At 40.7% G+C, this 27,500-nt stretch overlaps 1 long non-coding RNA gene across 1 annotated transcript in view; it reads right to left on the bottom strand.

Moving 5' to 3' along the window:
- LOC129412446 (uncharacterized) overlaps window positions 1-27,500 on the bottom strand; it is a 161,567-nt gene that overhangs the window by 57,396 nt on the left and 76,671 nt on the right. Inside the window, exon 2 of the long non-coding RNA XR_008633745.1 lies at window positions 11,228-11,332. This is a non-coding gene — a long non-coding RNA (uncharacterized LOC129412446). The remainder of the gene's footprint in view (window positions 1-11,227; window positions 11,333-27,500) is intronic.

Here is a 27,500-nt window from a genome sequence, read left to right as displayed (position 1 = left end):
GGTTCAGTCCTGGTTTAGTCTGCTTTAGTCCTGGTCCTTTAGTCCTGGTTCAGTCCTGGTTTGCTTTAGTCCTGCTTTAGTCCTGGTTCAGTCCTGGTTTAGTCCTGGTTTAGTCCTGGTTCAGTCCTGGTTAGTCCTTTCAGTCCTGGTTTTAGTCCTGGTTCAGTCCTGGTTAGTCCTAGTCCTAGTCCTTTAGTCCTGGTTTCCTTTAGTTCAGTCCTGGTTTAGTCCTGTTTAGTCCTTTAGTCCTGGTTTAGTCCCTTTAGTCCTGGTTTCAGTCCTGGTTTAGTCCTGGTTTAGTTTAGTCCTGGTTCTGGTTCAGTCCTGGTTGCTTTAGTCCTGGTTCAGTCCTGGTTAGTTCCTTTAGTCCTGGTTTAGTCCTGTGTCCTTTAGTCCTGCTTTAGTCCTGGTTTAGTTCCTCTCTTCTGTACAGTGATTCTATAGTAAACCAGGAGGCGGTAGGTCATCAGGTTTAAATGTGGGCGAACAGTTTAGTTTTATGGATTTTGCAGCTCGGTCCGACCCACTCGTCCCGGGAGAGGCTCAGTCCAAGGCCGAGTCCGAGAAAACGTGAGCGGCACATTTCACGAAACACGAGTATTATTAACGCTTTGGGAAAAATCCTCCGACTGTGATTATGTTTGTGATTCATGTTTTAATAATCGGATTCTGTTCAAAGTTCACCATTTAAACACGGCCAGAAGATTTAACCAAAAGACTGAAATCTGAACCGACGAACTCAAACAAGAATCAGATTTCAGAACATGTTTGTACAGATCTAAACTACACGGTTCGTAGTTTATGTGTAATTCTATAAATGGTAAAAATTTGTTTTGATTCAGCAATTTTCCACGTTTAAAGGTTGTATGGAGGATTTTTTTTTGTTTCAAATTGTCAATGATAGATTATAAAGGTGCAGTCGCCTTGTAATTATGGTGATCAAAAAAAAGAGAATAAAAATTCATCAACTCTGGACGTGGTGGGGCTAAACATTTGCCAATAGATAACGACACTGCCTCGTTATCTGTGAGCTGACAGGCTGTCAATCAAACTCCCTACGTTTCTAGTGTAACTGACTTGCCTGCGCCGCCGGTACGTGGTTTACGTACGACTGTCACGCAGTCCACAGACGCAAGACGCACAGACGCTGTTTACTCCACCAACGCAACAGTTCTTAGCGGCTTTTTTTGACCTATATCTTCCTCACAGTTCGCACAAAGTTTGTTGCGATGGCGACAAGAATCCAGGAGCAGTTCGCCGCAAAAGAAAGTCCGTTTTTGAGGTCGCTGAAAGAAGAAGACAAGGGGAAAAGCAGCGAAGCCAAACTAGGTGATTCTTGAAGATTCATTCCAGCGATGGCGCGACTGAAGCAGACGCAGAGTCTAAAGACTGACGCACTGGTCCACAAATTACTCCTGGACAGGAAACTTCTGCTTATTATGAAAACGTACTTTATTTCCAAGAGTTAGACAAACGTTTTTCAGGACACGAAAGCAATATCCTATGTCTGAAAACGTAATTTTCAAGGCAAAGAAAGAGTCCGCTTGCTGCTGCGTGTTGTAGTTAGTTCATTCGCACTGAATCTCCGCGCAACCTTCTCTGCACCCCTTTCCTGCTCCTCTCCCCGCTGCCCGATCCACTCTTCCCCCTGCTCCTCACTTCTCGTCCGCGAACGAAATGTCCGCACACCCGCTCCTCACTTCTCCGTCTTGCCTAACCAACACTGTAGTTAGTTGTTTACAAGTCATGTGCAGCACCGGCTGTAAACAAACCTGTTTCTGGCGTAAGGAGGAGGAGGGAGGAGGTGTTTCTACGTAGGAGCTGTAGGGGAGGGGGGGTGGTTTCACGCATGCGCAACATTTGAAAAAGGACAAACAGTCGCTGGATTTCTCGTTCCTTGGAAAATCCTCTATACAACCTTTAAGGCACAAAGAGTTTTACATGAAGATCCACACACATTTATACACTAGTGCTCACAGACACTGGGGGCGAGGGGGGGTAAGTGTCCTGCCCAAGGACACAACAACAGTATTCGTCTGTGGGAGCGGGAACAGCACCGCCGACCTGTGGGCCAGTGGATCTGCTGAGCGGGATTCTAACCACCAACCTTCAGATCAGTGGACAAATGCTGGTGCCACCTCGTGCCTGCGCTCAATTTAATTTCTCTCCAGAGACTAGATCAGGAATCAACATACAATAAACGGTTCACAAAAATCCCGGAAGTGCGAGTCCGAGCATCAGCCAATCAGTGAACAGTCATATATTCAGCGTTGTCGACGATTCATGAGATCGATGATTTAAAGCCGGAACAAAGAGAATGTTTGGTGAAAAATGTACCCGCCGACCGTCGAGCGAACGAATCCTAATCCTGCGAGGACAGACAGTTTGTACGAAGTAAAACCGGCTCATGAATCAGGCTAACTGTCGCTGCCACCATGATGTAAACATGATGTAAACATGATGTAAACATGGACCATAATTTGTCTAAATGACACAATAGATCACAGGTGTCAAACATGCGGCCCGGGGGCCAGATCCGGCCCTCCAAGACCTTTAATCTGGCCCTTGGCTGATTTTCTACTAAAATATTTTAATTCTATTTTTTATTAAAATATTGTAAATTTTCTGCAGTGTTTATCACAGCAGCGTCTCCAGCGTCTCTGTACGTGGCCCCTCCCACCAGAGCAGCACAAATGAAGACTTGTCTCTTTCCAAACGCTCTTAAAGGACGATCGTTTTGACTGTTGACCGTGACACCCTCATCAGAAAAATGTCCAACATGAGAAAAGTGGAGCCGAGTGCAGAATTTTCCAAGAAAAATGTACTTATTCCTATTTATACAAGTTAATGTTAAAACATTGTGTTGAAATTGTATTTTTCTTAAAGTTTCAGGTTGTTCATAATATCATAATATTTTGTAAAAGAAAGAGTTCTTCAATTAAAAAAAATTAATAGATTTGTGTTTCTCTGCACAAATATTTGAACTTATTGTTATTTTGGGGGTTTATATGACATGAGTTTTCTGATCCGGCCCCTTTGGGATCAAAGTAGGTTGGATACGGCCCCCGGACCAAAATGAGTTTGACACCCCTGCAATAGATGATCAGATAATTAAATCCTCTTCTGTTCATCCGGGGCGGAGTCACGGGGGCAGCAGTCTAAACAGGCACTCACAGGTCACGTTTACACTGAAACAAATCACCATATCACCGGAACGGAAATAATTTGTGTCCAGACACGTCGTTTCTGTGTCCACAATCAAAGCCTTCCCGATCCACACAGTAACGCAAAACCACCTGAAACGCTGGTCACATGACTAGACTGGAGTGGAGCACCGTGTCTGAAGTTGCAGCAGCTGATTTCGAGTCGAGGAAGATGTCAACTGTGAAAGTAGAAAGTAGTTCTAGCTGCGCTGTTTTCTGTTTGTCTATGTTTTTTTTAGAGTCACATGACCGATGTCACGAACCCAGCAAATCAGGAAAGAACAATTCACGAACTGGACGAACACTGCATCCACAACGAAACCGACTCAAATACGACTAGTGTGGATGGGGCCTCAGACTGCCCCCACGCCAGACACTTCCTCCAGATCCGTGTAGACCTCAAGGCGTCTGGACAGTCTTGGGTAGGAGAGCCCAGAGACACAGTCCCTCCAGTGTGGGTCTTCCCTGGAGGAGGAGTGGCTCTACCACATACTGAGTGCGTTTACATGCACATCAATAACCCGGTTATGATCGGGTTTTTTGAGTATCCCGGTTTCTTCATGGTGCATGTAAACGCAGTAACCCGGTTTCAGTAACCCGGTTATTAGAAACCAGGTTACTGTAGCTGGTTTATTCTGATAGTAACCGGGATACTGTGGCATGTATACGCAGTATCCCGGTTACTGCAACATAAAGTTGAGTCGCATGCGTCCAAAAGACACTTTCCAGCCTTTCACCACAACAGTAGTGACATAAATAAATTGACCAACATAAATAAAGTGACCAAACGAGTGAAATGACTGTAAAATTAAAGAGCTGCGCTACGTAACCTGCACACGTACAACGTCTGCACACTCGTACGACCTGCACTCGTGTGACGCTGAAAAACTAAAACATGAACTATCTCCTATACTCTATATGCACGGAACAGACTCACCATCATCAGCACCTCTTCTGTCACAGAAATAACACACATAATCCACAGAGTCGTGTCATTTAGTCCAAAAGAAACTGATCACATCAGCGGCACAAGGAGCGAGTTGTTTTTATCGCCGCTAACAGTTTATGCTAATTAGCCAAACGGTCTTAAGTTTCGTTTCTGTAAAACGTAAACAAATGTGATCAGAGCTGAATGATCTGATCAAACGGGCTGATGTGTCTATAGTGTTTATGGTTTATATGTTGTAAAGTTGAGTTTATTTATGCAGAAGATTTTAATGAAGAATCTGCGCAGTGGATTGTGGGAAATCTCGTAGCTCCTTAGCTTCTTATGCTAAAGGAGCTCACGGTTTGTATTTTTCCTGGTTTATGAAATTGATTTAAGTTAATTTTTGCGCCTGCGCATTTGTAAGATTATGTCAAGAAACCGGGACACTCCATTTGATCATGTACACGCGGATATGAGTGTCCCGGTTTCTCAGTGAGCATGTAAACACAGTAACCCGAATACTGACAGAACCGGGGTATGGATCATAACCGGGTTATTGATGTGCATGTATACGCACTCACTGAATGGACAGACCTAACGCCCAAGCCTCCACATTCTGGTCTTAAAGTTTTCGTATTAACCCTCTCTACGTGATCCTGGGGTTTTTATTTGCTATTTGTTATCCTATTCATAATATAGTCACTCCTGTAACTGCCCACCTCAATGAGCTTCATTTGACTGGAGCTGAATGGGGTGACGGGTGACGTCACACTCACTTAGTCGCTTCTTTTTACAGTCTGTGGTCTCTTGTCAGAGTTCCTCCAGTGTGGCTGAGCTTCTATTTATACAAATAAACAACCTTTATTTTACTAAATGAAGATTTAAACTTTGTGCATAAATTGTCTCTGCATTTTGGAGTTTTCTACTTCCACTTAAACTGATGTAAAACTAGGATAAATACTGACCACAAGTCCTGGTTTAGTCCTCCTTTCGCCTTTAGTTTAGACAGACCTCAGTTACACTTGGTCTAGTCCTGGTTTAGTCCTGGTTTAGTCCTAGTTTAGTCCTGTTTTAGACCTGGTTTAGCCTATTATTTAGTCCTGGTTCAGTCCTGATTCAGTCCTTAACCAATATAAAACTAAGACAAATATCGCCCACAGGTCTGATCCACCAAACGATCTCAGAATTAGAACCACATGAAAACCGGTCGAGGCTTTTCAATCAAATGTAAAAAGTCGGTTTGGTGTTTTTCGGCGCTCGGGGTCCGAGCTGAACTGAACCTCGGACGCAGGTGGGTGCAGCTGGTGTTGAGAGTCTTAATAACATCACCGGGGCTTGAATAAATATTAAAATGCAAGCTCCATAAAACTCACTGGAGGGGTCTGCCCAGTGTGGTCTGCTCATAAAAAAAAATCTATACGTAAAACACACAGACGATAATGTCCCGAGAGTGAAAATATGATTCAAAATTAAGTCCCGTGAAGTGAAATAACGCTGGAATAACAAGACTCGCTGAAATTAGCTCAAATAGAATGAAGTTTGGGCCAAGAAAAACTGAGAGATTATTTTCGTTTTTTTTTTTTTTTAAGGAATCAGGTGATGGGAAAGAGGCAGCCGTCCACATGACCCAGTTTAAGATGAAAATTCGGATTATAAAAATGTCGAAATGTGTTTAAAAGAAGTTCAATTCCCTGTACTTGATTTTTTTTTTTTTTTTATGCATTTGAGCGAAAATAGTCTCGCCTCAGTACAAATATGTTGTTTAAGCAGCTCTTGAGGTCAAAATAAGTCGTAAATTAGAAGCGTTTTAATGTCTGACAAGCAGAAGTGCGCTGTTAGCATGCTATTTGTTGGTCGCAAACTCCGCTCTGGTCTCTGAAATTTGTGAAAAGCTCTTATAAAAATAAAAAAATACACAGCACGCACTTAGTTGGCCGATGTCCAAAGCAAGAGAAAATGTATTTTATTTTTTTATTTTTAATCACTTCTACAAGAACTTAGCGTGTGTTATACTATATGTACGTATATTATTTATCTATACCTGATTGGACCATAACGGCTCGAGTCCGCAGTCACGTGATCGGATCAGGACGACCCTACTGAAAACTTCCGACGGGCTCTGTTCACGGTCTGACAAAATCTCGGAAAAATTTGAAAATGTCTCAGTTTTCTTCATCTCCAAGTCGAGACTAACTGAGAAACTGTCGGGTAATGACAGCTTCCTTGTGATTTAAGAATATTTGTAGTTCCGACCAAATCCAAAAGTTATTTCTGGCTCAGATTGAAGTCTAAGAAAGCGGTCGGTTTAATGCCATACTGTGGGACATTTCAGACAAAGCAACAACATCTCCATGGCGACAAACCCTATCCAGAAAAGTCACACATCAGCACTTTTAAACGCAGTGAAACAAAGACAAAATGTTAAGAATGTATACTTTTTTTTTGTCATTTACGTAATGTGTCCCTCCCTGTGACCCGGTGAACAGAGTGTGTCCTGTCCATAAAAAACATCTGGGACTTTTACTGCAAAAACTCGACTTTTGTAGGTTCACAAAAATCACTAAATGTTTTAACAAATCTGCTTGGCGTCAATCACTTACACCTCTGTGGGCAGGGATGAAAATGCTCCATAATGCTGCTTTAATTTGAGTGTCAAGGTTTATGTTCTGTTTACGTTTTTCAAATTCTGACTCGGTTTGGTGGATATTTCCTGTGGTCAATATTTATCAGAGTTTTACATCAGTTAAGTGACGTTTTGAGGGAAAAAAAATTTGAAAAGAAGCGCTGAGTTTTTGTCAAATTTTATAAAACGTAAAGATATTTTAGTGAAATGAAACTCAAAGGTGCTTTTCTCTGGGGATGTTATTGCTGGAATGTTCCACAGTATGGCATTAAACCTTTCTATCTTTCTTTCTTTCTGTCTTGGAGACCAAACCAGATCGAGTTACAGGTCAGATCTGCGGAGAGGCGACCCCGCTCACAGTCAGAATGTCTTTGTTTTTCTAGGTGTTTTTGAGCGATAAAACCACCTGCAGTGTTGGGGAGTAACAGATTACATGTACCGGAGTTATGTAATCAGAGTACAAATGATGAGTAACTGTATTCAGTTACAGTTACTGTTTCAGTGAGTGGTAATTGGATTACAGTTACTTTGTTGAAATAAATGGATTACACTGTGGTATTTTCCTGTTTTCACATTTTAGGCTATATCCCCTTTTTTTTTTTTTTTTTTTTCCCGGTAATTCCACTCATTCCCGGAAACTAAACCAAGTCTAAACTCGATCTCAACCAGGTCTAAACCAGGACTAAAACAGGTCTAAACAGGACTAAAACAGGACTAAAACAGGACTAAAAGCAGGTCTAAACTAGATCTAAACCAGGTCTAAACCAGGTCTAAAACTAAAACAGGACTAAAACAGGACTAAATGCAGGTCTAAACCAGGTCTAAACCAGGTCTAAAGCCACGACTAAACCAGGACTAAACTAGGACTAAATCAGGACTAAATCAGGACTAAACTAGGACTAAATCAGGACTAAACCAGGACTAAATCAGGACTAAACTAGGACTAAACCAGGACTAAACCAGGTCTAAAAGCAGTACTAAACTAGATCTAAACTAGATCTAAACCAGGTCTAAACCAGGTCTAAAACAGGACTAAAACAAGACTAAATGCAGGTCTAAACCAGGTCTAAAAGCAGGACTAAACTAGATCTAAACTAGATCTAAACCAGGTCTAAACCAGGTCTAAAGCCACGACTAAACCAGGACTAAACTAGGTCTAAATCAGGACTGAACCAGGACTAAACCAGGACTAAACCAGGTCTAAAAGCAGGACTAAACTAGATCTAAACCAGGTCTAAACCAGGTCTAAACCAGGTTAGTAATCCAAAATATTCAAATTACGTTACTCACTTTAAGTAATTGAATGGATTACGTTACAAACTACATTTTCGGGTGTGTAATCTGTAATCTGTAGGGGATTACATTTTAAAAGTCACTTTCCCAACACTGACCACCTGTAATTGATCAAATGTAAGGTCGATCTGTTTAAAGTCACACTGTGGAACATTATGACGTATCCGTAGAAACAAGCAGGTGACGGACCCCTAACAAAAAAGTTACAGGGTGTAAACATAAAGCATAGCTGTTCACAGTTTTAAATCAGTTAAAAGTGCATTGTGTAACTTTTCTAGTGGAGCGTCCGCCATCTTATTGTCGCCATGGAGATGCTGTTGCTCTGTCTGGAATGTCCCGTCTTGTATTTACTCAATAACGTGGGTTTTTGTTGACTCCAAAACCTGCCTTCTTACTGTGAGTTGGGCTCGCCTCTCCACAGATCTGACACGTAACTTGGGCCTATAAACCCACTGTCTCCGTGGAGATAAATAAATGCGATGTCATACTCATACTGTGGAACATTTCGGGCAACAGCTCCATGGGCAGAAGCTGGAGAAGCACAAAAATAAAGAAAGAAGAGCTGCATTCAAAAGCAAAATCCCTCTTTTCTTTATGTAATCAACGGAAAACTTGGCAATTTAACACTTTTTCTGACAGTTTAAACCTTCATTTAACAAAATAAAGCTGTTGTAATTTGTTTATATCCGTCTAATCATGTCACATCTGCTGCCTGTGTCCAACCACGAAGTCAAATTATAACCAATTTTGACCATGTTTACGTGAAATGCGCTGTCCAATCCGCGAGTATCGACCTTTTTCACTGCTGTGGGTTTGTAAAACATTTTCCGTGTCAAAATGTGTGTGTAAATGTATTTTCCAACAGCTTCATAAATCTGCCCCATCACCAAATCTTCAACCAACAAGGTCCACAAAGAATAAACATGAAGAACCATGAAGAATTTATCCACAACTATCAAGGTAAGAAAGACGAAAACTTAAAGAAGAACAACGACGACGTATTAGTGAACTTCTGAACATATGGTCGTGAATTAAAATTAAGTTTGCATAGATAGATTTGTAGTTCAAATGCTGGAGATGTTAAAATTACCGTATTTTTTGGACTATAAGTGGCATTTTTTTTCATGGTTTGGGTGTTTTCTGCGACTTATATTATTAAAATGTTCACACAGACAGACAGGGGGCGCTCTAGTCTTGTGTGTGAGTATCTGCTGCTCCTGTTCCTCCTGCACCACTGTCACTTGGCTCTACTGCGCATGTCTCCTGCAGAAAGAGCCTCTGTCCTGTCTGTGTCATGTCAGTCGATCGCACCGTTACTAAAAATCAAACATTTAAACAAACTTATAAAGACAAAGACTGAGAAGACTGAACACAAACGCCCCCAAAAACTAAATCAGATTCTGCAGATCACAAACTGGAAGTCGCTGAAAACGATAATCGAGCAGCAGAAAGAAAGTTTGAAGTGAGAGAGAAACTTGTGACACCGGGAGGATGCACCTTGAAATTTTCCTGAAGTCGCTGGATGGATGGACAAAGTCTGGACTTCAGCGACACCGAAACCATCCTGTCGAGATTCAGAAAGACCAGAATAATTCTAACTGGAACTGATGCTGAGTCTGACGACGATCGAGGTCGAGGCCGAGTTCCTCAGAAGTGACACAGAGGATGAAAAATTAAATGGATTTATTAGGGGTGTCAAATTATCGCGTTAATCGCGATTAATTAATTACAGTCATATTTAGCGCGTTATGTTTTTTAATCGCGTTAATCTCATTTTTAATCTCTAACTTTAGTGTTTCTGTATGCGAGTTGCTTTATTATAAAACCTGTTTTAAAATGTGTGTTGTTGGGACAACAACACACACACACAACAAAAAAAAAACACATTTATACATTTTTTTATTTCGGTAATTCCACTCATTGCCGGGAACCCACACAAAACGCGCGCAGTAACAGCGATGTAAACGTCATGTTCACGTTCGGCACGGACGAGGTCGAAGAGCCAGTAGAACAGAGCAGCAGTGCACAGGTAAAAACACATTCGTGTCTTGGAAATTATTTTTCCCCGACGTGAAAATATAAAAGAAAATAACAAATATAATATCGCCTACAACTTAAATGTCACTGGTGAAAACAACCTGCATAGACTCATGATGTCTGCACTACTGTCCTATAGTGACCTGCCACATGAGGGGACACGCACACACAAACACAAACACAAACACACACACACAAACACACACACAAACACACACAAACACAAACACACACCTTCATCATCGTCATTAACCTGAGAACGCGCGGACCACGTTTCCTTCCGTAGTTACTGCGTGGACACTGACGTGCTCCCGTGAGCCACGTGTGGATCGTGTTTTCTCCGTTCGCTGCGTAAACCGCACTTCCTCCTGTGGCCTCTAAACCAGGACTAACACCAAGACTAAAACTAGGACTAACCCAGGTAAACCAGGACTAAACCAGAACTAAACAGAACACCAGGACTAAAACCAGGATTAATTCCATTCCAGGACTAAACTAGGACTAAAGTAGGACTAAAGCAGGTCTAAACCAAGACTAAAACCAGGACTAAAACCAGTGATCTCATATATAAAGCATTTCTCTATCAATAATTTTTTAATATGGTTAAGGAAAGACTGGACTTTTTATTGTCTTTAAGTAGACAAAAGTTATTATGTTCAGATTTCCTCGTCTTTGCTACTTTACAGCAAACAGTTTCTTATTCATGGAGACTTGGGCTCAACAGCCAATTTGAGAGATTTGTTAAACAATAAATGACTTTATAAAGTCACTTTTTTTAATCTATATCAGTCTTTTGATCTGCCACAATAATGTAATAATGAATTTAAATGAAAATACCTCAAATTGAAGGCTTTTCTCAGCAATTTTTAGGTGAGATTAAAATGAGATTAATTAGATTAATTAATTACAGATCATAATTAATTAATCTCTCAATTTGTTTAATCGCATGACAGCACTAGTTTATGTTATAGTTTATCTGAAGAACTGTTCATATGTGACATTAACAGTCTGTTCTTCTCTCTTCTATTGTTTTTACTACAACTTCCCTCGATCTCATGAAATAGATTTTTAATTTTAATTGTAGAATCAGTCTAATTTATGATTTTTTCATGACCATAACATTAGTTTTTGCTCAGAACGCACCTTCCATTCTTCAGCGCTTCTCTCTTCGTCACCGTTTCTCTGAGTTCTTCGATCGCGTGGAGATCTTCAGGTCTGCTCGTTCTGTTCCTCAGCTTCGCCTCCAAACTAAAGAAACAACACGGAACATTATAAGCACCACTGACACCACTGTACGATGAACCTTGGACTGTTAAGGTAAGAACAAAGCAGTAGTAGTAATTACGAGTAGTAGTAAAGTTCATATGACAGGTTTTCGTGTTTTTCTGACCTGGTTTGGTGGATAATTTTTTGTTGTTGAGAAGAAAAGGACAAAAATTCAGAAAGTAGGATTCATTTTTTACACAGAATCCCTTTATTTATGTCATCAGCATGGAAAACTTCATCCATTCCGACACTTTAAACCTTCATTTCACTAAATAAATGCGCTGTGATTTATTTCTTCATCAACAAAATGCAACAAAACGGCAGAAAATCTAGAAGAATTTTCGTAAAAATCTTAAACATAATGACGTTAACTATATTTGAGTCTAAGCTGTCGTAAGGATTTTAACTTCGAGCGTCTCACATTTCGCTCGGTCATTTTCAGCCCGCGTAGATCAAGGTTTCTTCTCAGCAGTTTAATTTCCTCCCAAACTTCAGATGGATCTTCTTTCGCTGTCGGGATAATCTGCGGACCCACAGCTCTCCCGCAACTTTGAAGAAACACGTCCAGGGTGAAACTGAAGCTTTAAAACGCCAGATAAGACAATATCGATTCACTCACTGACTCTGACACTCCCTGTGCTCTGCCTGACGTTTCGGACTGGTACGTGGACTGACTGACACTGCAGACGCACAGACGCTGTAAACATGGCGCACAAGACGCAGGACGCAATCCAGAGAAAGCAAGTTTTTCGCTGAGCCAAACTAAGGTGATTCTTGAAGATTCATTCCAGCGATGGCGCGACTGAAGCAGACGCAGGGTCTAAAGACTGAACCACGCCAAATTACTCCTGGACAGGAAACTTCTGCTTATTATGAAAACGTACTTTATTTCCAAGAGCAACACAAACGTTTTTTCAGGACACGAAAGCGATATCCTATGTCTGAAAACGTAATTTTTCAAGGCAAAGAAAGAGTCCGCTTGCTGCTGCGTGTTGTAGCTAGTTCATTCGCACTGAATCTCCGCGCAACCTTCTCTGCACCCCTTTCCTGCTCCTCTCCCCGCTGCCCGATCCGCTCTTCTTCCTGCTCCTCACTTCTCGGGCACGAAATGTCGCGCACCCCTCCCCCGCTCCTCACTTCTCCGTCTTGCCTAACCAACACTGTAGTTAGTTGTTTACAAGTCATGTGCAGCTCACCGGCTGTAAACAAACCTGTTTCTGGTGTAAGGAGGAGGAGGGAGGAGGTGTTTCTACGTAGGAGCTGTAGGGGAGGGGGGGTGGTTTCACGCATGCGCAACATTTGAAAAAGGACAAACAGTCGCTGGATTTCTCGTTCCTTGGAAAATCCTCTATACAACCTTTAACATCATTGTATTTCAGATTTTAGTAAAACATTTTCCAAGTTTATAATTCCACTTTCTGACTGGACAAGGGGCAGATCTCTTGATGAAATCTTTTGAGAGATTTGTCCAGTTTAAATGCTCGACATGTGATTTGTGAACATCTGTAACGTTCGACGTCATCAAATCGATTTTTTATTTTAATTGTAGAATAAGTCTGAGTGAACAAGTTACTTATTAACGAATGATTTATTTCTTATGTTTTATTCATGAATGACCATAATGTTAGTTTTGTTCAGTAGTTCACTAATGCATCATCGTTGTTTTCCGTTCTGTTTTCGTCTTTCTTCCCTTGATAGTTGTGGATAAATTCTTCATGCTAGAATGTTTATCTTTTGTGGACCTTGTTGGATGAAGATTTGTGGTTGGGTAAATTTATGAAGCTGGTGGAGAATCTGCCAAACATTTACACAGATATTTTGCCATAGAAAAGCGTTTACCCGACATCACGACACTTCCGGCCGTTGTGAAAAAGATCTATTATCAGACTACGTCACTTCTCGCTCTACTGCGCATGTCTCCTGCAGAAAGAGCCGCTGTTCTGTCTGTATCATGTCAGTGTCTTGTAGGATTTCAGCAGATTTCAGACTCTCCGAGTGGATGTGCGGCTACTGAAGTTTGAGACGTTTCTTGTCGTCATTTACGCACTCACCTGCATTTAACTCATACACGTCATTAATGTCACACTCACTAATAACTAATAATAGCGACTTAATTTAGTTACTGAAATGGTTTTAAAGCTGACACCAGCACTATCTAACGCTGCAACTTCATGTTAACCCATGGATCTATAAGGCAGTCCGCCTCTGTCCCGGCTCGAGACCGACTAGTGGCCGCTCCAGGTACTGCAGCTCTCGGGAATTTGGGCCCAGAAAGAATTCTACCATAGAAACACAATGCATTTTTGGGGAATTCAAACTGCTCGTATTTTGCTGACAGAACATCCAGCTTTCACAAAGGTCAGATTTTGTAAGGATTCTTTTCTATTTTCGACAACATAAACTTTTTTAAATTTTTAAATCCTCAATGTTCCTAAAAGTTTGTATTCTAGTTTGTCAAAGCCTGATCCCGTCAGATCTCAGAAGTTCAGCAGGGCCGGGCCTGGTCAGGACTTGGACACTGGGAAAATCAGGAGTCACAGTGGCAAAAACTGTTGTTGTGTCCTTAGGCAAGACACTTCACCCACATTGCCTGGAATGAAAGTGGTGTGTGTGAGCGTTGGTGGTGGTCGGAGGGCCCGATGGCGCAGATTGGAAGCCTTGCTTCCGTCAGTCTGCCCCAGGACAGCTGTGGCTACAGTAGCAGTGTTGAATGAATAATGACCTGTAAAGTGCTCTGAGTATCTTGAAAGGCGTAATATAAATGCAATGATTAATTAATTAAAAGTGATCTTTGTCAGACTGAGCCTCACTGCTGTGAGCCGCACTCACTCCGCTCTAGCAGCTCTCACTCTGATTGGTCCAAACGCTCCACGCTGTGCAGGTTACACACGTCACACAGGTGGGAGGAGCTCGCCTGGATTGAGGAAGTAAGTGCAGAAGTGAAAATTATTTTTGGGCCCATGCGCCGATGAGCACAGACCACTGACAACAACACGGCGCCATTTTGGATTCATCTTCCACATTTTATTATAGTTGTGTAATAAATAAACAGATAAATAATCTGTCTATAAAGAAGTGGATTAAGGGAGTCTGACGTCACCCACAGCGTTCAGCTCCAGTCAAACGAAGCTCACTGAGGCTGGCAGTTATATGAGCAAATTTGGAGCAGAGTTTCATATTAGGAAAAGGAATTTATTCATGGACAAAATAGTGAAATAAAAACACCAGGATCATGTAGAGTGGGTTAATACGAACATTTTAAAACTCACTCCAGAAGTTAAAGAGAGAGGGCTCACAGTTGGTGTCAACAAGGGCTAAACCTAGTCTGAATTACACAATAATTATAATAATGAGACAAATAAAAGACACTTTTATTTAGTTAAATCCGTGTATCATTCATTTTTCAATATAAAACCAAAAATAAGAAAATGAAAAAAACAACTATTTTCTTCATTATTTGTCTCCACAACCAAAATGAAAAAATCTATAATGATTTTTTTTCTTTTTTTTTTAATTTTATTTTTATTTTGTGTTTAAATAATGGAAAAAAACGGATAACGACCATTTCCCGCTTCCGTGATTTAAACTGCGATGCCAGACTGAACCAGGACTGAATGAGAACTAAACCAGGACTAAATCGTCTTCAGTCCCGGTCTGGTCCCGATCTGGTCCCGGTCTCAGTCCCAGTCTCAATCACAATCTGGTCCTGGGCTGGTCCCGGCCTCAGTCCCGGTCTCAGTCCTGGTCCTGCTCCCGGTCTGGTCCCAGTCTCAGTCCTGGTCCTGGTCTGGTCCTGGTCTAAGTCCTGGTCTCAGTTCCGGTCTGGTTCCGGTCTGGTCCTGGACCTGGTTCAGTCCTGTTTTAGTCCTGGTTCAGTTCTGACATAGTTTAAGTCACGGAAACGGGAAACGGTCGTTAGAGCAGGAAATTTTGTTTTTTGAGACTAATAATGAAGAAAATAGCTGTTTTTTTTTTTTTTCTTATTTTTGGTTTTATTTTGAAAAACGAATGAACGAATGACACACGGATTTAGTTAAATTAAGGTTTAAACTGTCAGAAAAAGTCCTTCCTTGTGTGTAAATCGTCAGTGCATTTTGGGTGGAGTTTTCCGTCTTGCTGACATGGGCAGGGGGTATTCCGGTATTTTTGTATTTTTTCCTTCTCATTTTTGTATTTTTTTTTTTTTTTATCTGATGTAAAACTACGATAAATATTTAGTCCGATCCACCAAACCCAGTCAGAGCGAGGGGAGCGACATGAAAGCTGTCGTACGGACGTTAACCTTTAAGGTGGTTTGTGCAGAGTAATGCTGGAGGTTTTTCCTGGACCACCTTCTTGTAAAGTTTAAGTGTTTCCCGGTTCTGCGTCGTCTGAAGGGAATTCGTGAGAAACTGGGGTCAAACTCACAAGTGGAAAAGAAGCAGAAGTCACAGAAGCAGCAGCAGCAGCAGCAGCAGCATCGCCCGTCTCCATGGAGATGTTATTGGGCTCTGGAATGTTCCACGGCACGGCATTAAACATCTCTCTGGCAAACGCAGATTATTCATTGAGAGTGATAAGTTTAATGTCACACTGTGGAACATTCCTGCAAAACAATGAAGTCTCCATGGAAACAAGCAAGAGACAGACGCTTCACCGGAAAAATAGAAGTAGCAGAAGTAGTAGTAGTAGTTGTTGTAATAGTAGTAGTAGTAAGAGTAGTAGTAGTTGTAGTAATAGTAGTAGTTGTTGTAATAATAAGTAGTAGTAGTAGTAGTTGTAATAGTGGTAATAGCAGTTGTAATAATAGTAGTTGTTATAATGGTAGTTGTAGTAGTTGTAGTAGTAGTTATAATCACATTTGCAGTAGTAGTATTAGTAGTAGTAGTTGTTATAATTGCAGTAGTAGTAGTAGGTGTTATAATTGTAGTTGCAGTAGTAGTAGTAGTAGTAGTTATGATCGTAGTTGCAATAGAAGTAGTTGTTGTTATAATCATAGCTGTAGTAGTAGTAGTGGTAGTAGTAGTAATGGTAGTATTTATAATCATATTTGCAGTAGTAGTAGTAATAGTAGTGATAATTGTAGTAGTAGTAGTAGTAGTAGTAGTAGTAGTTATAATCTTATTTGCAGTAGTAGTAGTAGTAGTACTAGTAGTAGTAGTTATAATCACAGTTCCAGTAGTAGTAGTAGTAATAGTAGTAGTTATAATCATATTTGCAGTAGTAGTAGTAGTTGTTGTTGTTATAATCACAGTTGTAGTAGTAGTTGATGTTATATAATCATAGTTGCAGTAGTAGTAGTAGTAGTAGTAGTAGTAGTAGTAGTAGTAGTAGTAGTAGTAGTAGTTATAATTGCAGTAGTAGTAGGTGTTATAATTGTAGTTGCAGTAGTAGTAGTAGTAGTAGTAGTTATGATCGTAGTTGCAATAGAAGTAGTTGTTGTTATAATCATAGCTGTAGTAGTAGTAGTGGTAGTAGTAGTAATGGTAGTATTTATAATCATATTTGCAGTAGTAGTAGTAATAGTAGTGATAATTAGTAGTAGTAGTAGTAGTAGTAGTAGTAGTTATATCGTAGTTGCAATATTAGTAGTTGTTGTTATAATCATAGCTGTAGTAGTAGTAGTAGTAGTTATAATCACAGTTCCAGTAGTAGTAGTAGTAATAGTAGTAGTTATAATCATATTTGCAGTAGTAGTAGTAGTTGTTGTTGTTATAATCACAGTTGTAGTAGTAGTTGATGTTATATATATAGTTAGTAGTAGTAGTAGTAGTAGTAGTAGTAGTAGTAGTAGATATAATAGTATTTACAGTAATAATAGTAGTAGTAGTAGTTATAGTAGTTATAATCATAGTTGCAGTAGTAGTAGTAGTTGTTGTAATAGTAGTTGTAATAATAGTAGTATTTGTTGTAACAGTAATAGCAATAGTAGTAGTAGTATTAATAGTAGTAGTAGTAATAATAGTTGCAGTAGTAGTTGTTGTTGTAATAGTAGTTTCAGTAATAGCAAAGTAGTAATAGTAGGTAGTAGTATAGTAATAGCAGTAGTAGTAGTAGTAGTAGTAAGTAGTAGTAGTAGTAGTAGTAGTAGTAGTAGGTGTGGTAGTTGCAGACCAGTAGCAGTAGTAATAATAATATCAAAGGTAGAACAGTGGCGTTTCCTTTTCGTAGTATTTGTATTTTAACTCTGTCTGTGGTCACATCCTTTTAACTCCACCCAGAGTCGTTACCAAACGAGTCGAGAACAATGACGCATTAAAATCATGAAATCAGAGCTGCTAATTCATAAAAGTGGAAGGAAGTTTGGGAGGGAGAGTTCACACTGGACTCAGGATATGAGGCAGATGTCGGGCACAGGGGCCAATGAGCAACGCACTTCCCCCCCCCCCCAACCCCAACCCCAGCCCCAACCCCAACCCCAGCCCGTCTCCTCCTCCTGTCAGGCACCAGGCTGTGGGTTCAACTCCGGAGCTCTGAGGCAAGTGTGGATTTCCTCTCTGTGTTACTAAGATTAAACCAGGACTAAAGCAGGACTAAACAAGGACCAAAACAGGGCTAAACTAGCACTAAACCAGGAATAAATGAGCACTAAACCAGGACTAAACTGGGATCAAACCAAGACTAAACCGGCGCTAAACCAGGATTAACCACATCCAAACCAAGAATAAACCAGGACTAAACTAGGGTTAAACCAGGACAAAACCGGTGTTAAACCAGGACTAAACTGGGTTCAAACAAGGACTAAACCAGGACTAAACCAGCAATAAACCAGCGCTAAACCAGGACTTAAACCAGGGCTAAACCTGGACTAACCCAGCGCTAATCCAGGACTAAACTAAGACAGGACCAAAACAAAACCAGGACCTAAACCAGGACCAAAACAGGACTAAATCAAATCTAAATGAGGAATAAACCAGGACTAAATCACGTCTAAACCAGGACTAAGCCAAGACTGAACCAGGTCTAAACCAGGACCAAACCAGGACTAAAGCATGATTAGACACACAATAAACCAGGGCTAAACCAGGACTAAACAAAGGACCAAACCAGAACTAAATCAGGACTAAACCCAGAACTAAACTATCACTAAACCAGGACCAAACTAGGGCTAAACCAAAATCGAATCAGGAAACCAGGGTTAAATCAGCACTAAACAAGGGCTAAACCAGGACTAACTCAGGACTAAACCAGGACCAAACTAGGACTAATCCAGCGCTAAACCAGGACTAAAGAAGGGCTAAACCATGAATAAACCAGGACTAAAGACTGAACCAGCCCTTATCCAGGACTAAATTCGGACTAAACCAGCACCAGACTAGGACCAAACTAGGACTAATCCAGAACTAAGGAAGGACTAAACCACGTCTAAACCAAATCTAAACCAAGACTAACCTAAACCAGGACTAAACTAAGACTAAACCAGGACTAAAACCAGGACCAAACCAGTCTTAAACCAGGCCTCTATGTGTTCCAGTAGCAGAGCGGTTATCCCCGTCTCCTCTCAGATGAAGGAGGTTGTGGGTTAGACTCCTGAAAACACTTAGACCTCCACATGCAGCTGTGATTATCTCCATTATCACCCACTTCAGCCCAACCTTTACTTTTATTTATCTAACCTCATTCAAACTAAATATTTGACCCATTTCCTCCGAACGCTTCGTAAAATTCCATGGAAACAGCCAAAGGTGCGTCCCTCAACTCCTGTAAAACCCGACTTGGATTTAAGGTGTAATTACTTTACCTGAAATGTTCCACAGAAAAGCATTAAACTCATCTCTGTGCTTGGAGACGAAGAGCTAACGCCACCGGGCAGACTTACAGGTCAGGTTTATGGAGAGGCGTCCAAGCTCACAGGAAGAATCTGTGTTTGTCAAAGTATTTTTCATCAAATCAATAAATGTGTCTGTAATGGAATAAACACAAAATACTGTGGCATAATAGCAGTAGTAGTAGTAGAAGTAGTAATAGTAATAGGATTAGTTGTAGTAATAGTAGTTGGTTTTAATAGTAGTAGTAGTAGCAGCAGCAGAAGTAGTCATAGCAATAGTAGTAATAGTAGTAGTTGTAATAATAGTAGTATTTGTTGTAATACTAGTAGTAGTAGCAGCAGAAGTAGTAGTAGTCGTAGTTTTAATAGTAGTAGTAGTTGCGGTTATAGTAGTAGATGTAATAATACTTGTAGTAGTTGTAATCGTAGCAGTATTTCTAGTAGTAGTAGTAGTAGCAGTAGTAGTAATACTTGCAGTAGTTGTAATAGTAGTACTTGTTGTTGTAATAGAAGTAGTAGTAGAAGTAGTAATAGTAGTAGATGTAATAATACTTGCAATAGGTGTAATAGTAGCAGTATTTGTTGTAATAATAGTAGTAGTAGCAGCAGAAGTAGTAGTAACAACAGTAGTAATAATAGTAGTTGTAATAATATTTGCAGTAGTTGTAATAATAGCAGTATTTGTTGTCATAATAGTAGTAGTCATAGCTATAATAGAAAGAAGTAATAGTAGTAGATGTACTAATACTTGTAGTAGTTGCAATAATAGTAGTAGTAGTATTAGTAGTAGCAGCAGTAGTTGTAATAGCAATAGTAGTAGTTGTAAGTACTGGTCTGGTCCCGGCCTCAGTCTTGGTCTGGTCCTGGTCTGGTCCTGGACTCAGTCCTGCTCCTGTTCCCAGTCTCAATCCCAGTCTCAGTTCGGGTCTCAGTCCTGGCCTCAGTCCAAGTCTGGTCCAGGTCTTAGTCCTGGTCTGGTTTTGGTCTGGTCCCGGTCTCAGTTCCGCTCTGGTCCCGGACCTGGTTTAGTCCTGGTTTAGTCCGTATGCGGCGCAAAAGTCCAACATCGTCACGGAAACAGGAAACATTAACTTTTTTTTTTTTTTTTATTTAAACACAAAATCGAAAACTGAAAAAACAAATCTTTATCTGTTTTTTTCATTTTGATTTTGGAGACAAATAATAGTAGTATAATAATAGTTGGTTATTTTGAAAAAAGAATGAACGAATGATACACAGATTCTTCATGACATCACAAGGTGGAACAGAGTGTTTTGAGTTTTGTAGATGTGAACAGACTAATAATAATAAAGTGTCACTCAAACATGTGAATGAAACAAAACTCAACTCCAGGTCTGTTTTTTGAGGAGGTAACTTTATAACACGACTTAAATCTCACAGGAGTCGGTTGTTTTTCGTAACATTGAACCTTTAAACTAATTTTCATTCTGGTCATTTCGCTCCGTTCTTTCAGCTCTGCGTTTCCAATATTCACAGTAGAATTCCCGGTTTGCCTATATTGTGATATTGGAGCAGGATTTTGAGCATTCCCAGTTGGATCTTTGCGGAGTTGGATATTCTCCTGCAGATTTCTGGCTCCGAGCGGTAAATTCTCACAGTGGAGAGACGCGCTGCCAAACGAAGTGCTGAGGAGGCAGAGTCCCAGCGGCGTTCACGTCACAATACAACACTGGAAATTTATGCTCCTGTCATCGGCGCGGAGTCTGAGTTTGAGTCCGAAGGTGCGCTGCGCTCCGTCACCTGCTCGTTTCCATGGATATGTCGCCGCTCTGCCAGGAATGTTCCACAGTGTGACATTAAACAGCGCTACTTTACATTTATTTGACTATTACGGCGTAAAAAATACCAAGAAAAAAAAAAAAAGTCGCGGCTGTGAGCGGGGTCGCCTCTCGGTAACTTGGTCTGGTTTGGTTTTCATGAACATAGAAAGGTTTAATTAATGCCATACTGTGGGACATTCCAGACAAAACAGTAACATCTTAATAGAGAAAAGCGTTTTATGAAATGTTACACAACGCGCATTTTAAGTTTTTTTTCAGTAAACTATAGTTCACATCAGCTATGTTCAGATTTTTTGGTGAAATCTGATTTTTTTTAACGAGGTCGTTCACATTTCCAATACATGCATCACAAATTTCAGACTTCCGGTCATTGCGCAATTCATACTGGGAAAGATCCTCCGAAAAAGTGAGCGTCAAACCACCATGTTTGTTTTCCCAGTGGTATGCGTTTAGTGTCAAAGTCGATCTTTTCAAGTCTTTTGAACGATATCGCTTTTGTTTCTGGTTCTGATATTGTCATATTTTAGTTTTCGGATTCGGACATCGTAATTGTCTGGTTGTTGAATCCTAACGGCGGAAAACGGCTCGAGAAATTTGTTTGTGAATTTATATTGCGAAAGGGAATCAGATGTGTGTGACTGCAAACCTCCGTTCAAACTGTTTCTCTTCCCAACGGAATTGAAAAATAGTGAAAGGTGAAGGCGATGGGCAGGATTGATCCACAGGAAGAACCAAAAAGGAAACATTTGGCTGCCTAAATCATCCCGAGTTTGCAGAGAACATTTTGTATGTGGAGCGACGACAAAGCAAAATCCCAATCCCTCACTCAACCTCGGTTACGAATTTAAAAAGTCAACGTTCACCAAGAAACACCTTCCACTGCAAAGAGACCAAGACGTGATGTTGCTGTAAAACCACAAGAACAAGAAAGTGCAGCTCAGTCTGTTTGTCTTCTGCTCCTCTTCATTAACAAACAGGTTTTTGCTTTGTTGTCGCTTCACATACAAAATGTTCTCTGCAAACTCGGGATGATTTAGGCAGTCAAAGGCTTTCTTTTTGGTTCTTCCTGTGGATCAATCCTGCCCATCACCTTCACCTTTCACTATTTTTCAGTTCCGTTGGGAAGAGAAACAGTTTGAACGGAGGTTTACAGTCACACACATCTGATTCCCTTTTGCATTTATGGAGTTCGCAAACTTCCGAAGCCCATTTCTCGAGCCGTTTTCCGCTGTTAGGATCCAACAACCACACAATTACGATGTCCGAATCCCAAAACTAAAATATGAGAATATCAGAACCAGAAACAAAAGCGATATGGTTCAAAAGACTTGAAAAGATCGACTTTGACAATAGACACGGTGGTTTGAAGCTCACTTTTTCGGCGGATTCTTCCCAGTATGAATTGCGCGATGACCGGAAGTCCAAAATTCGTGATGCATGTATTAAATGTAACTTGCATGTGATCTCCAGTGTGAACTTTAAACGCCCCTAAAGTGTCCCGCATGAGCATTGCAGCCATTTCAAAGTTGTTGTTGTACGACACCCAAGTGGATTCGTGGGGCGCGCGGCCGTTTTTTGATGGGGTTGGAGGCTTATGGTGCGGAAAAAAAAGTTTATTCTAGCCTCTTAACGTTTTGGCGGTGAATTACTTCGATCTACATCAGCGTATCAGCGTTTTCAGGCGTCCACACGGAGCCAGATCAGATCCATACTCAAAAAATTCATGGGATCTGGAGGCACCAAATCGTTCCGCCTCTGGAGCCGTTTTCAATCGGATTAGTGTGAACGAACGCCGCATCCACAACGAAAAACGACTCGAATATGACTAGTGTGGATGGTTTTTTTGGTAGTTATTTCTAAAGCGTGCATTGTGTCACCGTGGTAACTGCTAAAAATTCCACCACAGACACCCTTACGCCACTAGAATCTATAAAAACTTGTGATTTCCAGCTCTATTCTTTCTAAAACCGTTTGCATTCACAGCAGATTTGGAGTCACAAAGGGGTTAAATCTCTTCTCCAGTCGAGTCCAGGTGTCTGTCTCTGGTCTGGCCCCATTTTGAAATCGTCTTTTGGTTTTATTAATGTTGAGGTCTTTGGCTCTGTAACCTTTCACTGCGCTAAACGGCGGCCAAACGGTAGCTCTGATTCAAACCATTAAAAAACTGGGAACCCGAAGCCGCGCTCGACGCCAGCGTAAGAAATCTGTTGAATGTAGTAAAAAGTGAAACGCAAATTTGCCGTTTTTTGTGAAATTATAGGTGTCTGTTGTTGCTCAAATTTGGAAGTCGCATCTGGAGTTAATGGTTCAGAGAGGCTAAAATAAATCTTTCACTTTCGAAATATGTGTAAAGTCTGGAAAAGAGAGAGCAGGTTTTCATAACGTGCAGCTTTGAGAATTAAAGGTGTATTGCGTAACTTTTCCGGTGGAGGGTCCGTCTCCGTGGGGATGTTATTGCTTGGTCTGGAATGTTTCACAGTACGGCTTTAAACCTTTGTAAATTTACGGAGTTACAGGTCAGATCTGTGGAGAGGCGACCCCGCTCACAGACAGAATGTTTGTTTTCCTAGGTGTTTTTGAGCTATAATTTTACGTTTTATTATTTATTATATTGTTTATTTTTTACCTTTTTATTATTTGTTGGTATTTTTGGTCTTATTTTATTTGACTAGTTTTATTTTCTTAACAAGGACCAGTGGAGTTAAGTAGAGCAACCACGAAATAAAAATTAAAGGGTCCATATTACGCTATTTATTAGGGATGTAACAATAACTGAAATATCGTGATATCGTATCATCTTAGGCTACGTTCAGACTGCAGCCTGAAGTGACCCAAATCCGATATTTGGGCCCCTATGACCTGTATCTGATCTTTTAATGACAGTCTGAACGACACAGATCCGATTTTTTCAAATGTGACCCAGGACACTTGGATATGTGCTCCTGAAACCGATACATATCTGATCTTTTGACATGCGACTTCAGTCTGAACGGTCAAAGCGCATTCATCCACCTACAAGCTCATAAATGTACACAAACGTTCTTCTCGTCATACGAAAATTGTTAATGAACTCCGTGTCACTGAAGCACATCACCACTCACCACTCTTGGCTCCGTCTCCACATCCACACGTTCCTTTCAACGGACTGAACCACAAAACACCACGACCAAAAACCTCGTCCTTCTCCTTCTCAATCTCCTCCTTAAAACAAGTAAGTTGTTCATGTTGTGGCTCCGGTACGAGAGGAACTTTAAAATCTCCAGGTGCTCGATGCTGCGTCCATGTTTGGACAACTTCCGTAAACACAGAGACGCTCGCTGCGGTTGACGTCGTCGTGTCTCCAGTGTCACATGTGGGACACTTTCGGGCCGTTTAATGTTCACACTGGAGTCACATACAAGTCACATTTAATTGGAAATGTGAACGACCTCGAAAAAACATCGGATTTCACAAAAAAATCCGAATTGAGCGTTAAGCCCTGCAGTCTGAACGTAGCCAAAGTCTCACAATAATATCGTGGACTGTCCTAAAATATATCAAATGACACGTTCCTTTGCTTAAATTCATTGTTTTACAGTAGCAAACAGCTTATAAACATCGGGAACTACATATCCCATGATTCATTTCAGCGCAAACAACATGCACTTGAATTCTTGGGATTATGACGGAAATAATTCACACCAAAATCTTAACAAGGTATTTTAAAAGCAAAAAAGTGTCTTATCTACAATTACATCAGCCTCTTCAAAATATCGTACTGAGAAATTTGGATATTGTTACATCTCTACTATTTATATTAGGTAAAAGTGACTCTTGTGAGCTTTACACCATTTCATAAAGCTGTTACCTCCTCAAAAACAGACCTGGAGTTTCATTCACACATGTTTGAGTAAATCTTTATTAGTCTGTGTACATCTCCAAAGCTCAAAATGCTCTGCTCCACCTTGTGATGTCATGAAGCAAAGCGGTACTTTAAGTTCAGCAGCTCCTTTTACCTTTTTTTTCAGTCAAGATTTGCAATTCCAGGGCTGAAAATGATCCAAATGATTCTCGTGAAGGTGTGTGGAGTTTAGAGCACTTCCTGTATCACCACATGACATCACAAGGTGGTACAGAGCCTAAATCTGCAGAGTTTGTGCATTAAAAAAACGTGAGAACGAAACGAAACACGACTCCGGGTCTGTTTGTGAAGAGGAAACGGCATTAGAACATAGATCAGGAAATAACGTAATACGGGCTCTTTAAAAATCAGATAAATCATAATAAAAAGCCGTCGTCCTGGTTTCCACTGGCGTATGCTTTTAGCAGGTACGGGATCGGGAGCGGTGGGAGGGGAGCGTATGGTTTGAACAGCTGTCGCGCACTTCCTGTCTGACTCAGATTTATTCAAAGGCACTTCCTGTGGTCCGCTCCAGTGGGCCCGTGATAAAGACTTTAATCACTTTGACGTTTGGCCGGAGTACAGATGGATAATGCGAACACGCCGCCACGCCTTTCGCTTCCGGGTTCGATTGTCCGTGCGCCAGAAATAAAGTCATTTTCCCGTCCTTAAAGGTACAATGTGTGGCTTTTCTCGAGGTGGGTTTGTCATCTGCTCTGCCAGGAATATTACGCAGCATTGGCGGGGTTTTTTTTTTTTTTAGATTTGATAATTAACAGCTTCCTCTAGTTATTACAATGAACTTTGCCTTTTTTATTACTTTTTTGTGCACGTAAAGCAGATGTCAAAATAATTAGCAGTAATGTTATGTGACCGTTTTCTCCTCCCCCAGGCCCCCACCCGTTACACTCACCCACTGTCTCCAGAGACCGGAAAGATAAATAATAGTTTTTTGTTGTTTTTGTTTTGTTGTTGTTGTTTTTTGTTGTTGTTTTTTTGGTGGTGGTGATTTTTTGTTGTTGTTGTTTTTTGTTGTTGTTTTTGTTGGAGTTTTTTTTGGTGGTGGTGTTTTTTGTTGTTGTTGTTTTTGTTTTTTGTTGCTGTTGTTGGTTTTTTGTTGTTGTTTTTTCGTGGTGGTGTTTTTTGTTGTTGTTTTTGTTGGGGTTTTTTTTGGTGGTGGTGTTTTTTGCTGTTGTTGTTTTTGTTTTTGTTGTTGTTTTTTGTTGCTGTTGTTGGTTTTTTTGTTGTTGTTTTTTGGTGGTGGTGTTTTTTGTTGTTGTTTTTCTTGTTTTTTGTTGTTCTTGTTGTTTTAGTTATTTGTTTTTTGTTGTTGTTTTGGGGGGGTTGTTTGTTTTTGTAGTTTTTTTTTGTTTTTTTTTGTTGTTCTTTTTATTTTTTGTTGTTGTTATTTAAAAAAATGTATAACAATCCATCCACCCATTTTCTTTGGCTTATCCGGGGTCGGGTCGCTGGGGCAGCAGTCTAAGCAGGCAGTCCCACACTTCCTTCACCCTAGACACTTCCTCCAGCTCCTCTGGAGGGACCCTGAGGTGTTCCCAGGCCAGCCCAGAGACATAGTCCCTCCAGCGTGTTCTGGGTCTTCCTTGGGGCCTCCTGATGCCCTCCTCTCAGCTGCTCCTCTTGACGTGGAGAAGCAGCGGCTCTACTCTGAGCTTCTCCCGCGTGACTGAGCTCCTCACTCCATCTCTAAGGCCCCATTCACACTAGATCATATTCGAGTCATTTTCGTTGTGGATGCAGTGTTCGTTCACATTAATCCGATGGAAAACGCCCCCAGAGATGGAACGATCTGGTGCCTCCAACTCCCACAAATCAATCTGAGTACAGATCTGATCCGGCACCATGTGGACGCCTGAAAACACTGATACTCTGATGTAGATCTGTGCACCACAAAGTAATTCACCACCAAAACACTAAGAGGCTAGAATATATGTCCATTCATATAAACATGTGTCTGTGTGTACGACCTGCAGACGCATAATCTCTGAAAAGTTTCACATGAACCATCTCCAACACGACAGAAACACAGAACAGACTCACCATCAGCAGAACATCCCTCTGTCACAGAGAGAACACTCATATTCCACTGAGTCGTGTCCTTTAGTCCGACAGAAGCTGAACCACATCAGCGCACAAAGAAGCAGCTGTTTATGCAAATGAGCCATGTGGTTTTAAGTTTAGTTTCTGTAAAACGTAAACAAATGTGTGTAATAGGGAAGACTTGCGGACACAGAAACGACGTGTCTGGAAGCAGATCGTTTCTGATACAGTGATTTGTTTCAGTGTAAACGTAGTCTAAGGGAGCGCCCAGTCACCCTGTGAAGGAAACTCATTTTGGTTAAAACCAAATTTAGTTTAAGTACTACTTAAAATTCATCTTATATTTATATATGAGTAGTTATACGAGTTGTACAAATTAATTTAGTAATTTGTTTGATAAGATCTTAGTGTGAATCATTACGGTCAGAATAGAAAGAATTCAGTTTTAAAAGTGCTTCTCAAGTTTTCTCAAGTTACAGGCCTCAAGTCCGAGTCAAGTCCTAAGTCTTAGTCCATTTTATCAAGTCAAGTCTCAAGTCCTAAAAAGAGTGACTCAAGTCTTGCAAGTCCCTACATTTAGTCTAAACTACAACTTTTGAACAACTTTTACACAAAAAAGCCCCCATGGCGACGTGGGAGGGCATCTGACACGTGAGGACA

This window comes from Boleophthalmus pectinirostris, unplaced genomic scaffold, assembly GCF_026225935.1.
Source record: "Boleophthalmus pectinirostris isolate CB_2022bp ecotype Guang Dong unplaced genomic scaffold, ASM2622593v1 HiC_scaffold_11, whole genome shotgun sequence".
Taxonomy (NCBI): Eukaryota; Metazoa; Chordata; class Actinopteri; order Gobiiformes; family Gobiidae; genus Boleophthalmus; species Boleophthalmus pectinirostris.
This window is presented reverse-complemented; position numbering and strand designations above follow the sequence as displayed.